At 34.9% G+C, this 17,386-nt stretch overlaps 1 pseudogene; it reads left to right on the top strand.

Annotated features, from left to right (window-relative positions):
• LOC115106312 (RING finger protein unkempt homolog) overlaps positions 1–17,386 on the top strand; it is a 31,314-nt pseudogene that overhangs the window by 6,767 nt on the left and 7,161 nt on the right.

Below are 17,386 nucleotides of genomic sequence, written 5' to 3' on the forward strand. Positions count from 1 at the left end.
GTCCACACAATACAGGTACAAACAGGAGGAGTAGTCCACACAAACACAGGTACAAACAGGAGGAGTAGTCCACACAAACACAAACACAGGTACAAACAGGAGGAGTAGTCCACACAAACACAGGTACAAACAGGAGGAGTAGTCCACACAAACACAAATACAGGTACAAACAGGAGGAGTAGTCCACACAAACACAAATACAGGTACAAACAGGAGGAGTAGTCCACACAAACACAGGTACAAACAGGAGGAGTAGTACACACAAACACAGGTACAAACAGGAGGAGTAGTCCACACAAACACAGGTACAAACAGGAGGAGTAGTCCACACAATACAGGTACAAACAGGAGGAGTAGTCCACACAAACACAAACACAGGTACAAACAGGAGGAGTAGTCCACACAAACACAGGTACAAACAGGAGGAGTAGTACACACAAATACAGGTATAAACAGGAGGAGTAGTCCACACAAACACAAATACAGGTACAAACAGGAGGAGTAGTCCACACAAACACAGGTACAAACAGGAGGAGTAGTCCACACAAACACAGGTACAAACAGGAGGAGTAGTCCACACAAACACAGGTACAAACAGGAGGAGTAGTCCACACAAACACAGGTACAGGTATAAACAGGAGGAGTAGTCCACACAAACACAGGTACAAACAGGAGGAGTAGTCCACACAAACACAAATACAGGTACAAACAGGAGGAGTAGTACACACAAATACAGGTACAAACAGGAGGAGTAGTCCACACAAACACAGGTACAAACAGGAGGAGTAGTCCACACAAACACAGGTACAAACAGGAGGAGTAGTCCACACAAACACAGGTACAGGTATAAACAGGAGGAGTAGTCCACACAAACACAGGTACAAACAGGAGGAGTAGTCCACACAAACACAAATACAGGTACAAACAGGAGGAGTAGTACACACAAATACAGGTACAAACAGGAGGAGTAGTCCACACAAACACAGGTACAAACAGGAGGAGTAGTCCACACAAACAAAGGTACAAACAGGAGGAGTAGTCCACACAAACACAGGTACAAACAGGAGGAGTAGTCCACACAAATACAGGTATAAACAGGAGGAGTAGTCCACACAAACACAAACACAGGTACAAACAGGAGGAGTAGTCCACACAAATACAGGTATAAACAGGAGGAGTAGTCCACACAAACACAAACACAGGTACAAACAGGAGGAGTAGTCCACACAAACACAGGTACAAACAGGAGGAGTAGTCCACACAAACACAGGTACAAACAGGAGGAGTAGTCCACACAAATACAGGTACAAACAGGAGGAGTAGTCCACACAAACACAAACACAGGTACAAACAGGAGGAGTAGTCCACACAAACACAGGTACAAACAGGAGGAGTAGTCCACACAAACACAGGTACAAACAGGAGGAGTAGTCCACACAAACACAGGTACAAACAGGAGGAGTAGTCCACACAAACACAGGTACAGGTACAAACAGGAGGAGTAGTCCACACAAACACAGGTATAAAGAGGAGGAGTAGTCCACACAAACACAGGTACAAACAGGAGGAGTAGTCCACACAAACACAGGTACAAACAGGAGGAGTAGTCCACACAAATACAGGTACAAACAGGAGGAGTAGTCCACACAAACACAAATACAGGTACAAACAGGAGGAGTAGTACACACAAATACAGGTACAAACAGGAGGAGTAGTCCACACAAACACAAATACAGGTACAAACAGGAGGAGTAGTCCACACAAACACAGGTACAAACAGGAGGAGTAGTCCACACAAACACAAATACAGGTACAAACAGGAGGAGTAGTCCACACAAACACAGGTACAAACAGGAGGAGTAGTCCACACAAACACAGGTACAGGTACAAACAGGAGGAGTAGTCCACACAAACACAGGTACAAACAGGAGGAGTAGTCCACACAAACACAGGTACAAACAGGAGGAGTAGTCCACACAAACACAGGTATAAACAGGAGGAGTAGTCCACACAAATACAGGTACAAACAGGAGGAGTAGTCCACACAAACACAGGTATAAACAGGAGGAGTAGTCCACACAAATACAGGTATAAACAGGAGGAGTAGTCCACACAAACACAGGTACAAACAGGAGGAGTAGTCCACACAAACACAGGTATAAACAGGAGGAGTAGTCCACACAAATACAGGTACAAACAGGAGGAGTAGTCCACACAAATACAAATACAGGTACAAACAGGAGGAGTAGTCCACACAAACACAGGTACAAACAGGAGGAGTAGTCCACACAAACACAGGTACAGGTACAAACAGGAGGAGTAGTCCACACAAACACAGGTATAAACAGGAGGAGTAGTCCACACAAATACAGGTACAAACAGGAGGAGTAGTCCACACAAACACAGGTACAAACAGGAGGAGTAGTCCACACAAACACAGGTATAAACAGGAGGAGTAGTCCACACAAATACAGGTACAAACAGGAGGAGTAGTCCACACAAACACAGGTACAAACAGGAGGAGTAGTCCACACAAACACAGGTACAAACAGGAGGAGTAGTCCACACAAATACAGGTACAAACAGGAGGAGTAGTCCACACAAACACAAATACAGGTACAAACAGGAGGAGTAGTACACACAAACACAGGTACAAACAGGAGGAGTAGTCCACACAAACACAAATACAGGTACAAACAGGAGGAGTAGTCCACACAAACACAGGTACAAACAGGAGGAGTAGTCCACACAAACACAGGTACAGGAGGAGTAACAGGAGGAGTAGTCCACACAAACACAGGTACAAACAGGAGGAGTAGTCCACACAAACACAGGTACAAACAGGAGGAGTAGTCCACACAAACACAGGTACAAACAGGAGGAGTAGTCCACACAAACACAGGTATAAACAGGAGGAGTAGTCCACACAAACACAGGTATAAACAGGAGGAGTAGTCCACACAAACACAGGTACAAACAGGAGGAGTAGTCACAAAACACAGGTACAAACAGGAGGAGTAGTCCACACAAACACAGGTACAAACAGGAGGAGTAGTCCACACAAATACAGGTACAAACAGGAGGAGTAGTCCACACAAACACAGGTACAAACAGGAGGAGTAGTCCACACAAACACAGGTACAAACAGGAGGAGTAGTCCACACAAACACAGGTACAAACAGGAGGAGTAGTCCACACAAACACAGGTACAAACAGGAGGAGTAGTCCACACAAACACAGGTACAGGTACAAACAGGAGGAGTAGTCCACACAAACACAGGTATAAACAGGAGGAGTAGTCCACACAAACACAGGTACAAACAGGAGGAGTAGTCCACACAAACACAGGTACAAACAGGAGGAGTAGTCCACACAAACACAGGTACAAACAGGAGGAGTAGTCCACACAAACACAGGTACAAACAGGAGGAGTAGTCCACACAAACACAGGTACAAACAGGAGGAGTAGTCCACACAAACACAAACACAGGTACAAACAGGAGGAGTAGTCCACACAAACACAAACACAGGTACAAACAGGAGGAGTAGTCCACACAAACACAGGTACAAACAGGAGGAGTAGTCCACACAAACACAGGTACAAACAGGAGGAGTAGTCCACACAAACACAGGTACAAACAGGAGGAGTAGTCCACACAAACACAGGTACAAACAGGAGGAGTAGTCCACACAAACACAAACACAGGTACAAACAGGAGGAGTAGTCCACACAAACACAAATACAGGTACAAACAGGAGGAGTAGTCCACACAAACACAAATACAGGTACAAACAGGAGGAGTAGTCCACACAAACACAGGTACAAACAGGAGGAGTAGTCCACACAAACACAGGTACAAACAGGAGGAGTAGTCCACACAAACACAGGTACAAACAGGAGGAGTAGTCAACAATACAGGTACAAACAGGAGGAGTAGTCCACACAAACACAAACACAGGTACAAACAGGAGGAGTAGTCCACACAAACACAGGTACAAACAGGAGGAGTAGTCCACAAAACACAACAAATACAGGTCCACAAAACACAGGTACAAACAGGAGGAGTAGTCCACACAAACACAGGTACAAACAGGAGGAGTAGTCCACACAAATACAGGTATAAACAGGAGGAGTAGTCCACACAAACACAAATACAGGTACAAACAGGAGGAGTAGTCCACACAAACACAGGTACAAACAGGAGGAGTAGTCAGGTACAAACAGGAGGAGTAGTCCACACAAATACAGGTATAAACAGGAGGAGTAGTCCACACAAACACAGGTACAAACAGGAGGAGTAGTCCACACACAAACACAGGTACAAACAGGAGGAGTAGTCCACACAAACACAGGTACAAACAGGAGGAGTAGTCCACACAAACACAAACACAGGTATAAACAGGAGGAGTAGTCCACACAAACACAGGTACAAACAGGAGGAGTAGTCCACACAAACACAGGTACAAACAGGAGGAGTAGTCCACACAAACACAAACAGGAGGAGTACAGGTACAAACAGGAGGAGTAGTCCACACAAACACAGGTACAAACAGGAGGAGTAGTCCACACAAATACAGGTACAAACAGGAGGAGTAGTCCACACAAACACAAACACAGGTATAAACAGGAGGAGTAGTCCACACAAACACAGGTACAAACAGGAGGAGTAGTCCACACAAACACAGGTACAAACAGGAGGAGTAGTCCACACAAACACAGGTATAAACAGGAGGAGTAGTCCACACAAACACAGGTACAAACAGGAGGAGTAGTCCACACAAACACAGGTACAAACAGGAGGAGTAGTCCACACAACACAGGTACAAACAGGAGGAGTAGTCCACACAAACACAGGTACAAACAGGAGGAGTAGTCCACACAAACAAAACACAGGTACAAACAGGAGGAGTAGTCCACACAAATACAGGTACAAACAGGAGGAGTAGTCCACACAAACACAGGTACAAACAGGAGGAGTAGTCCACACAAACACAGGTACAAACAGGAGGAGTAGTCCACACAAACACAAATACAGGTACAAACAGGAGGAGTAGTCCACACAAACACAGGTATAAACAGGAGGAGTAGTCCACACAAACACAGGAAACAGGAGGAGTAGTCCACAAACACAAATACAGGTACAAACAGGAGGAGTAGTCCACACAAACACAGGTACAAACAGGAGGAGTAGTCCACACAAACACAGGTATAAACAGGAGGAGTAGTCCACACAAACACAGGTACAGGTACAAACAGGAGGAGTAGTCCACACAAACACAGGTACAGGTACAAACAGGAGGAGTAGTCCACACAAATACAGGTACAAACAGGAGGAGTAGTCCACACAAATACAGGTACAAACAGGAGGAGTAGTCCACACAAACACAGGTACAAACAGGAGGAGTAGTCCACACAAACACAGGTACAAACAGGAGGAGTAGTCCACACAAACACAAATACAGGTACAAACAGGAGGAGTAGTCCACACAAACACAAATACAGGTACAAACAGGAGGAGTAGTCCACACAAATACAGGTACAAACAGGAGGAGTAGTCCACACAAACACAGGTATAAACAGGAGGAGTAGTCCACACAAATACAGGTATAAACAGGAGGAGTAGTCCACACAAACACAGGTACAAACAGGAGGAGTAGTCCACACAAACACAGGTACAAACAGGAGGAGTAGTCCACACAAACACAGGTACAAACAGGAGGAGTAGTCCACACAAACACAGGTACAAACAGGAGGAGTAGTCCACACAAACACAAATACAGGTACAAACAGGAGGAGTAGTCCACACAAACACAAATACAGGTATAAACAGGAGGAGTAGTCCACACAAATACAGGTACAAACAGGAGGAGTAGTCCACACAAACACAGGTACAAACAGGAGGAGTAGTCCACACAAACACAGGTACAGGTACAAACAGGAGGAGTAGTCCACACAAACACAGGTACAAACAGGAGGAGTAGTCCACACAAACACAGGTACAGGTACAAACAGGAGGAGTAGTCCACACAAACACAGGTACAGGTATAAACAGGAGGAGTAGTCCACACAAACACAGGTATAAACAGGAGGAGTAGTCCACACAAACACAAATACAGGTACAAACAGGAGGAGTAGTCCACACAAACACAAATACAGGTACAAACAGGAGGAGTAGTCCACACAAATACAGGTACAAACAGGAGGAGTAGTCCACACAAACACAGGTACAAACAGGAGGAGTAGTCCACACAAACACAAACACAGGTACAAACAGGAGGAGTAGTCCACACAAACACAGGTATAAACAGGAGGAGTAGTCCACACAAACACAGGTACAGGTACAAACAGGAGGAGTAGTCCACACAAACACAGGTACAAACAGGAGGAGTAGTCCACACAAACACAGGTACAAACAGGAGGAGTAGTCCACACAAATACAAATACAGGTACAAACAGGAGGAGTAGTCCACACAAACACAGGTACAAACAGGAGGAGTAGTCCACACAAACACAGGTATAAACAGGAGGAGTAGTCCACACAAATACAGGTACAAACAGGAGGAGTAGTCCACACAAACACAGGTACAGGTACAAACAGGAGGAGTAGTCCACACAAACACAGGTACAGGTACAAACAGGAGGAGTAGTCCACACAAACACAGGTATAAACAGGAGGAGTAGTCCACACAAACACAGGTACAAACAGGAGGAGTAGTCCACACAAACACAGGTACAAACAGGAGGAGTAGTCCACACAAACACAGGTATAAACAGGAGGAGTAGTCCACACAAACACAGGTACAAACAGGAGGAGTAGTCCACACAAATACAGGTACAAACAGGAGGAGTAGTCCACACAAACACAGGTACAAACAGGAGGAGTAGTCCACACAAACACAGGTACAAACAGGAGGAGTAGTCCACACAAACACAGGTACAAACAGGAGGAGTAGTCCACACAAACACAAATACAGGTACAAACAGGAGGAGTAGTCCACACAAACACAGGTACAGGTACAAACAGGAGGAGTAGTCCACACAAACACAGGTACAAACAGGAGGAGTAGTCCACACAAATACAAATACAGGTACAAATAGGAGGAGTAGTCCACACAAACACAAATACAGGTACAAATAGGAGGAGTAGTCCACACAAATACAAATACAGGTACAAACAGGAGGAGTAGTCCACACAAACACAAATACAGGTACAAAACATACACATATCCATTTGACAGAAACAGGTCATATAAACCCTCAGTTTGGTCTTTCTCTCTCCAGAGCGCTGCCGCGCCCAGTGGTGAAGCACAGTGAGGAGTGGGGAGACCCCAGTAAGCGTGAGGGTGAAGAGGGTTGCCCGTACTGCCACACAAGCAGCGAGCAGCAGTTTCACCCCGAGGTACGTGTTGAGCTCCATCCTCATCTCAGATCATAACTACGTCGTCCGTTTGTAGCGCTGGCAGGTTTGTGCCAGTTCACTCCATTTGCTTAACACGAGACATAACTCTATGTTCAGTGACTGTTTGTCTGATGTTCCCCTCCAGATTTATTAATAAGTGTAATGACATGCAGCAGTGTGGCAGCTGCCCCAGAGGCCCCTTCTGTGCCCCAGAGGCCCCTTCTGTGCCCCAGAGGCCCCTTCTGTTCCCCAGAGGCCCCTTCTGTGCCCCAGAGGCCCCTTCTGTGCCTTTGCACACCTAGACAACAGTAAGTGTCCTACGACAACCCCGTAATCATGTGGTTTGATTAAGCAATAAGGCCAGAGGAGGTGTGGTATATGGCCAATATACTACGGCTAAGGGCGGTTCTTAAGCACGATGCAACGGGGAGTGCTTGGACACAGCCCTTAGCCGTGGTATATTGGCCATATATCACAAACCCCCCAGGTGCCTTATTGCTATAATAAACTGGTTACCTAATGGAATTAAAGCAGTAAATTGTACAAGGCCTGATATATCACAGCTGTCAGCATTCAGGACTTGAATCAGGACTTGAATCACACAGTTTATAATAATAATAAGTAACTTATCTACTATTTTTCTCCTCTTGTCCCCCAGAGCCCCCTATCAGTGAAGAACCCTTGTTTCAGACCACCAGCTCCCCACCAGGCCCGCTGGACCCTTACACCTGCCCATGAGGGGTGTCCCAGCCCTGGGGGCCGAGGTGGGAGGTCTGGGTCTCTGTCTGGAGGGCCGTTCACCCCGTTAGGGGGGTTGTGTGTGGCAGAGCAGGGCCTATTAGGGAAGGTGCTGTCGCTGTGTGAGGACGTGTGTGTGGGAAGCGAACCCCTCTCCCCCTGGGCTAGAGAGGGGGGTTACGGTAGGGCACCGGGGTACGAGAGGGAAGACCAGGACAAACAGAAGAGTTTTACCATGGAGCAATGCAACAGAGAAATGGCGTACCATCTCAGCAAACAGGTACCTTTTTATTGTTGTCAAAACAACCAGCTTCTAACAAACTATATTGAGCAAAAATAAACGCAACATGTAAAGTGTTGGTTCCATGTTTCATGAACTGAAATAAAAGATCCTAGAAATTTTCCATATGCACAAAAAGTTTTTCTCTCAATTTGTGCACTAATGTGTTTACGTCCCTGTTAGTGAACATTTCTCCTTTGCCAAGATAATCCATCCACCTGACAGGTGTGGCATATCAAAATGCTGATTAAACAACATGATCATTACACACAGGTGCACCTTGTGCTGGGGACAATAAAAGGCCACTCTAAAATGTGCGGTTTTGTCACACAATGCCACAGATGGCTAAAGTTGCGGGAGCGTGCAATTGGCATGCTGACTGCGGGAATTACCACCAGAGCTGTGGCCAGAGAATTTAATGTTAATTTCTCTACCATAAGCCACCTCCAACGTAGTTTGAGAGAATTTGAACAGTACGTCCAACTGGCCTCACAACCGCAAACCACGTGTAATCGCGTCAGCCCAGGACCTCCACATCCGGGTTCTTCACCTGCGGGATCGTCTGAGACCAGCCACCCCGGACAGCTGATGAAACTGAGGAGTATTTCTGCCCTTTTATGTGGAAAAACTCTTTCTGATTGGCTGGGCCTGGCTCCTCAGTGGTTGGGCCTAGGTCCCCAGTGGGTGGGCCTATGCCCTCCCAGCTCCACCATTGCCTGCGCCCTTGCGCAGTCATGTGAAATCCATAGATGAGCGTGTAAATTAATTTATTTCAATTTACTGATTTCCTTATATCAACTTTAACTGAGTAAAATCTTAGAAATTGTTGCATGTTGAATTTATATTTTTGTTCAGTATATAATTACACATTATTGGTCAGGGTGTATGTTGCTGCTTCAGCCAGCTTGTCATTGTCTCATTGTCTTGTTGTCTTGCTGTTTCACATTGTTGAATGCAGAAACTATACTATAACTATACTATAACAACTATACTATAACTACTAAAACAACTATACTATAACAACTATACTATAACTACTAAAACAACTATACTATAACTATACTATAACAACTATACTATAACTATACAACTATACTATAACTATACTATAACAACTATACTATAACTACTAAAACAACTATACTATAACTATACTATAACTAACAACTATACTATAACTACTAAAACAACTAATAACTAACTATAACAACTATACTATAACTATAAAACAACTATACTATAACTAAAAACAACTATACTATAACTATACTATAACAACTATACTATAACTACTAAAACTATAACTATACTATAACAACTATACTATAACTACTAAAACAACTATACTATAACTACTAAAACAACTATACTATAACTATACTATAACAACTATACTATAACTACTAAAACAACTATACTATAACTATACTATAACAACTATACTATAACTACTAAAACAACTATACTATAACTAACTATACTATACTATAACTACTAAAAACTATACTATAACTATAACAACTATACTATAACTATACTATAACAACTATACTATAACTACTAAAACAACTATACTATAACTATACTATACCAACTATACTATAACTACACCAAAACAACTATACTATAACTATACTATACCAACTATACTATAACTATACTATAACTATACTATAACTACTAAAACAACTATACTATAACTATACTATAAACTAACTATACTATAACTATACTATAACAACTATACTATAACTATACTAAAACAACTATACTATAACTATAAAACAACTATACTACTAAAACTACAACTATACTATAACTATACTATAACCTAACTATAACTAACTATAACTACTATAACAACTATACTATAACTATACTATAACAACTATACTATAACTACTAAAACAACTATACTATAACTATACTATAACAACTATACTATAACTACTAAAACAACTATACTATAACTATACTATACTATACTATAACAATAACAACTATACTATAACTATAACTATACTATAACAACTATACTATAACTACTACTAAACAACTATACTATAACTATACTATAAACTATACTATAACTATAATACCAACTATACTATAACTATAACAACTATACTATAACTACTACTATACAACTATACTATAACTACTATACTATAACTAACTATACTATAACTACTAAAAACAACTATACTATAACTATACTAACTACTAAAACAACTATACTATAACTATACTATACCAACTATACTATAACTATACTATAACAACTATACTATAACTACTAAAACAACTATACTATAACTATACTATACCAACTATACTATAACAACTATACTATAACTAACAACTATACTATAACTACTAACAACTATACTAATAACAACTATACTATAACTACTATAACAACTATACTATAACAATACTATAACTATACTATAACAACTATACTATAACAACTATACAACTAACTATAACTACTAAAACAACTATACTATAACTACAACTATACTATAACTATACTATACTATAACCAACTATACTATAACTATACTATACCAACTATACTATAACTACTATACTATAACTACTAAAACAACTATACTATAACTACTATAACAACTATACTATAACTATAAAACTAAACCAACTATACTATAACTATACTATACCAACTATACTATACTATACTATAACAACTATACTATAACTACTAAAACAACTATAACTATAACTATACTATAACAACTATAACTATAACTACTAAAACAACTATACTATAACTATACTAAAAACTATACTATAACAACTATACTATAACTATACTATAAACAACTATACTATACTATACAAACTATACTATAACTAACTATACTATAACTAAACTATAACAACTAAACTACTAAAACAACTATACTATAACTATACTATAACAACTATACTATAACTACTAAAACAACTATACTATAACAACTATACTATAACAAAAACAACTATACTATAACTAAAACAACTATAACAACTATACTATAACTACTAAAACAACTATACTATAACTAACTATAACTATACTATAACTAAATACTAAACTATATAACTATAACTATACTATAACAACTATACTATAACTACTAAAACAACTATACTATAACTATACTAACTAACTATACTAAAAACAACTATACTATAAAACTATACTATAACTAAATAACAACTATACTATAACTACTAAAACTATACTATAACTACTAAAACAACTATACTATAACAACTATACTATAACTAACTATACTATAACTACTAAAACAACTATACTATAACTACTAAAACAACTATACTATAAACAACTATACTATAACTACTAAAACAACTATACTATAACTATACTATAACTATACTATAACTATACTAAACAACTATACTATAACTATAAAACAACTATAATAACTAACTATACTATAACTATAACAAACTAACTATAACTATACTATAAAACAACTATACTATAACTATACTATAACAACTATACTATAACTACTAAAAACAACTATACTATAACTATACTATACCAACTATACTAACTATACTATAACTATACTATAACAACTATACTATAACTACTAAAACAACTATACTATAACTATACTATAACAACTATAACTACTAACTATACTATAACTATACTAAACAACTATACTATAACTACTAAAACAACTATATAACTATAACTATAACTACTAAAACAACTATACTATAACTATACTATAACAACTATACTATAACTATACTATAAACAACTATACTATAACTATACTATAAACAACTATACTATAACTATAAAACTACTAAAACAACTATACTATAACTATACTATAACAACTATACTATAACTATACTAAACTATACTATAACTATAAAACAACTATACTATAACTATAACTATACTATAACAACTATACTATAACTACTAAAACAACTATACTATAACTACTAAAACAACTATACTATAACTATACTATAACAACTATACTATAACTATACTATAACAACTATACTATATACTATAACTACTATACTAACAACTATACTATAACTATACTATAACTACTAAAACAACTATACTATAACTATAACTATACTATAACTAACTATAACAACTATACTATAACTACTAAAACAACTATACTATAACAACTATACTATAACTAACTATACTACTAACTATAACTATACTATAACTATACTATAACTACTAAAATACTATACTATAACTATACTATAACAACTATACTATAACTATACTATAACAACTATACTATAACTATAATATAACAACTATACTATAACTATACTATAACAACTATACTATAACTATACTATAACAACTATACTATAACTACTAAAACAACTATACTATAACTACTAAAACAACTATACTATAAATAACTACTAAAACAACTATACTATAACTATACTATACCAACTATACTATAACTATACTATAACAACTATACTATAACTACTAAAACAACTATACTATAACTACTAAAACAACTATACTATAACTATACTATAACTATACTATAACAACTATACTATAACAACTATACTATAACAACTAAAACAACTATACTATAACTACTAAAAGCTATACTATACCAACTATACTATAACTATACTATAACAACTATACTATAACTACTAAAACAACTATACTATAACTACTAAAACAACTATACTATTACTATACTATAACAACTATACTATAACTACTAAAACAACTATACTATAACAACTATACTATAACTACTAAAACAACTATACTATAACAACTATACTATAACTATACTATAACAACTATACTATAACTATACTATACCAACTATACTATAACTATACTATAACAACTATACTATAACTACTAAAACAACTATACTATAACTATACTATAACAACTATACTATAACTACTATAACAACTATACTATAACTGTACTATAAACAACTATACTATACTATAACTATACTATAACTAAAAAACAACTATACTATAAACTATACTATAAATACAACTATACTATAACTACTAAAACAACTATACTATAACTATACTATGCCAACTATACTATAACTATACTATAACAACTATACTATAACTACTAAAACAACTATACTATAACTACTAAAACAACTATACTATACCAACTATACTATAACTATAACAACTATACTACTATACTATAACTAAAAACTATACTATAACTATACTATAACAACTATACTATAACTACTAAAACAACTATACTATAACTATACTATAAACAACTATACTATAACTATACTATAAAACAACTATACTATAACTATACTATAACAACTATACTATAACTACTAAAACAACTATACTATAACTATAACTATACTATAACAACTATACTATAACAACTATACTATAAACAACTATACTATAACTATACTATAACTATACTAAATACAACTATACTATAACAACTATACTATAACTACTAAAACTATACTATAACTATACTAAAACAACTATACTATACTACTAACAACTATACTATAACTATACTATACTATACTAAAACTATACTATAACTACTAAAACAACTATACTATAACTATACTATAACAACTAACTATACTATAACTATACTAAAACAACTATACTATAACTATAAAACAACTATAACTATAACTATACTATAACAACTATACTATAACTACTATAACAACTATACTATAACTACTATAACAACTATACTATAACTACTAAAACAACTATACTATAACTATACTATACTACAACTATAACAACTATACTATAACTACTAAAACAACTATACTATAACTACTAACAACTATACTATAACTATACTATAACCAACTATACTATAACTATACTATAACAACTATACTATAACTACTAAAACAACTACTATAACTACTAAAACAACTATACTATAACTATACTATAACAACTATACTATAACTACTATAAACAACTATACTATAACTACTAAAACAACTATACTATAACTATACTATAACAACTATACTATAACTACTATAAAACAACTATAACTATAACAACTATACTATAACTACTAAAACAACTATACTATAACTATAACAACTATACTATAACTAACAACTATACTATAACTAACTATACTATAACTACTATAAACAACTATACTATAACTATACTATAACTACTAAAACAACTATACTATAACTATACTATAACAACTATACTATAACTATACTATAACAACTATACTATAACTATAACAACTATACTATAACTAACTATACAACTATACTATAACTAAAAACAACTATACTATAACTATAACTATAATACAACTATACTATAACTATACTATAACAACTATACTATAACTAACTAACTATAACTACTATACTATAACAACTATACTATAACTACTAAAACAACTATACTATAACTATACTATAACTACTAAAACAACTATACTATAACTATACTATAACAACTATACTATAACTATACTATAACAACTATACTATAAACTATACTATAACAACAACTATACTATAACTATACTATAACCAACTATACTATAACTACTAAAACAACTATACTATAACTACTAAAACAACTATACTATAACTACTAAAACAACTATACTATAACTAACCAACTATACTATAACTATAACAACTATACTATAACTACTATAACAACTATACTATAACTACTATACCAACTATACTATAACTAACTATAACAACTATACTATAACTATATACTATAACTAACTATAATAACAACTATACTATAACTACTAAAACAACTATACTATAACTATACTAAAACAACTATACTATAACTATACTATAACAACTATACTATAACTACTAAAACAACTATACTATAACTATAAAACAACTATACTATAACTACTACACAACTATAAAACAACTATACTATAACTATACTATAACAACTATACTATAACTATACTATAAAACTAACTATAACTATAAAACAACTATACTATAACTACTAAAACAACTATAACTATATACTATAACTATACTAAACAACTATACTATAACTAAAACAACTATACTATAACTACTAACTATACTATAACTATACTATAACAACTATACTATAACTACTAAAACAACTATACTATAACAACGATACTATAACTATACTAAAAACAACTATACTATAACTATACTATAAACTATAACTACTAAAACAACTAACTATAACTACTAAAACAACTATACTATAACTGTACTACACCAACTGTACTATACCAACTATACTATAACTAACTTGCAAAGGGTTGGAAACTTTCTGGGAACTTAAGCCCGGGAATTTAGCTTAATGTCATCAAATAAGTTAGCTTATAACAGTGAACCTTTTTTTGTGGGATACACATAAGGCAATTCTATGCCATGGATCATTCAATGTTCCCTTTCTTTTGTTGTCCCATGTGAAGAGTCAACTAATTGAATTAAAGTTCAATTCGTAATCCTTCTATTGGAAGGATTTAATCATTTGCAATGATGTCTACTTATGACGAGGTAAAATGTTTGTTTCTGTCTCCATATGATATGGTAAATATATCCAATGCAAAATACATCTACATTTAAATGGTATTAATATGAATTTGCATATATTTCAGTTTAATTCCCATATATTCCCATTAATTCACACAAAGTTTCCACCTCTGAATATTCCCCAAAACTATAATTATAACTATTACTATACTATAACTGACTATAACTAACTATACTATAACTATAACTATATTATAACTATACTATAACTGACTATACTATAACTATATTATAACTATACTACAACTGACTATACTATAACTGACTATAACTAACTATACTATAACTATAACTATATTATAACTATACTATAACTGACTATACTATAACTATATTATAACTATACTACAACTGACTATACTATAACTAACTATACTATAACTATACTATAACTATACTATACCAACTATACTATAACTATACTATAACAACTATACTATAACTACTAAAACAACTATACTATAACTATACTATACCAACTATACTATAACTATACTATAACAACTATACTATAACTACTAAAACAACTATACTATAACTATACTATACCAACTATACTATAACTATACTATAACAACTATACTATAACTACTAAAACAACTATACTATAACTACTAAAACAACTATACTATAACTATACTATACCAACTATACTATAACTATACTATAACAACTATACTATAACAACTAAAACAACTATACTATAACTACTAAAACAACTATACTATAACTATACTATAACTACTAAAACAACTATACTATAACTACTAAAACAACTATACTATAACTATACTATAACAACTATACTATAACTACTAAAACAACTATACTATAACAACGATACTATAACTATACTATAACAACTATACTATAACTACTAAAACAACTATACTATAACTATACTATACCAACTATACTATAACTACTAAAACAACTATACTATAACTACTAAAACAACTATACTATAACTATACTATAACAACTATACTATAACTACTAAAACAACTATACTATAACTATACTATAACAACTATACTATAACTACTAAAACAACTATACTATAACTACTAAAACAACTATACTATAACTGTACTACACCAACTGTACTATACCAACTATACTATAACTAGGGTTGCAAAGGGTCGGAAACTTTCTGGGAATTTAAGCCCGGGAATTTAGCTTAATGTCATCAAATAAGTTAGCTTATAACAGTGAACCTTTTTTTGTGGGATACACATAAGGCAATTCTATGCCATGGATCATTCAATGTTCCCTTTCTTTTGTTGTCCCATGTGAAGAGTCAACTAATTGAA

Source organism: Oncorhynchus nerka, linkage group LG23, assembly GCF_034236695.1.
Source record: "Oncorhynchus nerka isolate Pitt River linkage group LG23, Oner_Uvic_2.0, whole genome shotgun sequence".
In the NCBI taxonomy this organism is placed as follows: Eukaryota; Metazoa; Chordata; class Actinopteri; order Salmoniformes; family Salmonidae; genus Oncorhynchus; species Oncorhynchus nerka.